At 40.8% G+C, this 2451-nt stretch overlaps 1 pseudogene; it reads right to left on the reverse strand.

Annotated features, from left to right (window-relative positions):
* Positions 1-480: 480 nt before the first annotated feature.
* LOC783078 (protein FAM114A2-like) lies at positions 481-2229 on the reverse strand (annotated as a pseudogene).
* Between the last annotated feature and the right edge of the window lie 222 nt (positions 2230-2451).

Here is a 2451-nt window from a genome sequence, read left to right on the forward strand (position 1 = left end):
AGCTACAACTTGAAGCTTACCATTGTGGGATGGGAGAGCAATTTGAACTCAAGGGGCACTTTGCTATAGTTAAATATTCTATAAGCTTCTCTCAATGCCACATATCTACTGAGAATTAAAGAGTAAATGAAATTTTCTAACCAGTTACAAGAATCCATGTAATAAAGGGTAACGCTACAGGATTTATACATACTCAGTTTTCTTAAAGCCATAGACTTTATTATAGAAAGTAGAAAGAAAATGGCATTAATAGATCAAGCACATGAATTCCAGAATACTGAATTCCTTTTCCTCTTTTTTTTTTTAATTTCTTTTCCTCTTGCTTAACAACCAGTTAAATCCATGGATTGTAAAATTACATCCATGACAAAAATTTTAGTGTTTTGCGTATTGTCAAAGACCACTATCTCTACCTGAGTGTCCCATTAACTTTAACCTAGAGCTATTTTTTAACTGTCTATAAAGTTTCTTTTCAAATAATTTATTAATTATAACAACTGGGAAGAGCCGTGTGAGGACCTGAATACTTCAGCCAAGCAGTGCAGACAACAAACTTCCTTCAAACCTGCTCTCCTGCCGGGATTTTTATATACTTAAATAACCATTCTCCCTCACTTCTGCAGGGCTACCAGAAGACAGTGGCATTTCTTGGCCATCACAAGTCTTAGGTAGAATCTTCTCTGTTCCTCGATGTTTGGACAAAGGGTTCTGGACATGAAGTTCATGCCTCTGGTAACTCAGTAATGTTCTCAATAAGAGAGATCTCCAATTCGGGTAAAAGTCACTGAAAGACATCCAGCATGTAGGAAGCACTGTTTGATGCCTCTAGTGATTAGTGGATTAAGGACATCACCCTTTTCCTTACCCCCAGCAGCTGTTAGGCGGGTGATGAACTCTTTAGACAGAGAGGACAGCTCTTGACACAACAAAACTGTCATCTGGCAAAGGGCTCTTCTCCTTTCTATGGTTGTTACTTCCTGCTTCTAGCCATGCAGAACCAGAGCAGCTGTTTTGTGAAGCAGTTCAATTGAGCAGGCAGGCAGTTCTGCTAGGCTCCAGATTGTAAATGTATGGATATCCTCTATTGAATTGTTATTGATTTGCTCAGATTTTTCTGCTTCCAACTGTTTTTTCTTCTTCTTCCTCTCTTCCACTTGTTTGGCCAGGGATGTCCTGATCCATTCATAGGCTGTATTTCTTGCCCTGGCAAGTTTCTCTTGTTTGGAGGAGACATGCAGCTGAGAAAATAGCTCTGTTCTCTCTTTGGTAAAGTCTTCATTCCCTTTCTTCTCTTCCTCCTCTTCCTCATAGAACTCTGCTAGGGAAAATGCTTCTTTGAGTTGCTCCAGTTCAAGTTTTAGAGTCTCTAATTTTTCTCAGATAATTAAGAATAGATTTCACCTTTATTTCACTTTCTCAAGAGGGCATCTCCAGAGCTTCTATATGTGAAAGGCCTTGAAATTCATCAAAGGGTAGCCCATAATGAATTTTCTTGTCTGTTTCCATGGTAACCTCATTGGAAGTCTGTAGCTCTTCTTTCTCCTTTGCCTCTTGTAAAACCTGAGACAGTGTAGATCAGAAGTCTGGTTCATCAGGCCCTTGGTTCTTTAAATCCAGGATCCCCTTCTGCTATTACATCCCTTGTCTTTTTCCCAATGAATTCTAAGGCATCCAAACTCCCAGTGATAACACTCTTTCCTGTTCTCTGAACAGCAGTAGAGATGGTCGAGAATACCCCAAATGGCCCACTCATTGGAGAGGACTTTCCATTCTCTTTGGCATTTGTCTCTCCTATTGCATACTGGACTTCAGTTGAAATTTCACTGGGACTAGGGATTCCAAGGGAGGCCTCTGCCTTCTCAATGACATTTGAAATACCTTGTCCTATCTGAGGCTGAGGAGAGCAAGGACTTGCCCCAGCTGCCCCAGTAGCCCCATCCAGACTTGGGTACATCTTTGGAAACAGTCTCTTGGCCTGCAGCTTGTGATGCCTGAATAGGGAGAACTTCTGTCTCAAGGTCACTGGAACATTTGGATTCTGGTCTTTTCTGAGTAGAAGCTATAGATTCTGATTTACTCTGACTTGACACTAGTCAACTGACTCAAAAGTCTTGGCTGAAGTTGAGAAGATGATAAGTTCTCATCTTCATGGATGGGAGTTGCTTCAGTTATCACTGCAGTCTCAAGATCATCTTTATCTGACATGATTAGATCATTGCCCAGGCCACCTCCTCCCTCACCACAGCCACAGCCGCCTCCTCGGAGCTGCTCCTACTTATTTTTTATTAAATTTTAATGCAGTATAATTGCTTTACAGTGTTTTAGTCTCTGTTGTACAGAAAGTGAATCAGCTACATGTTTATATATGTCCCCTGTCATTGGATTTCCTTCCATTTAGGTCACCATAGACCATTGAGTAGAGTTCCCTGAGCATTTCACTAGATTCTCATT

The sequence above is a fragment of the Bos taurus genome, chromosome 10, assembly GCF_002263795.3.
Source record: "Bos taurus isolate L1 Dominette 01449 registration number 42190680 breed Hereford chromosome 10, ARS-UCD2.0, whole genome shotgun sequence".
Taxonomy (NCBI): Eukaryota; Metazoa; Chordata; class Mammalia; order Artiodactyla; family Bovidae; genus Bos; species Bos taurus.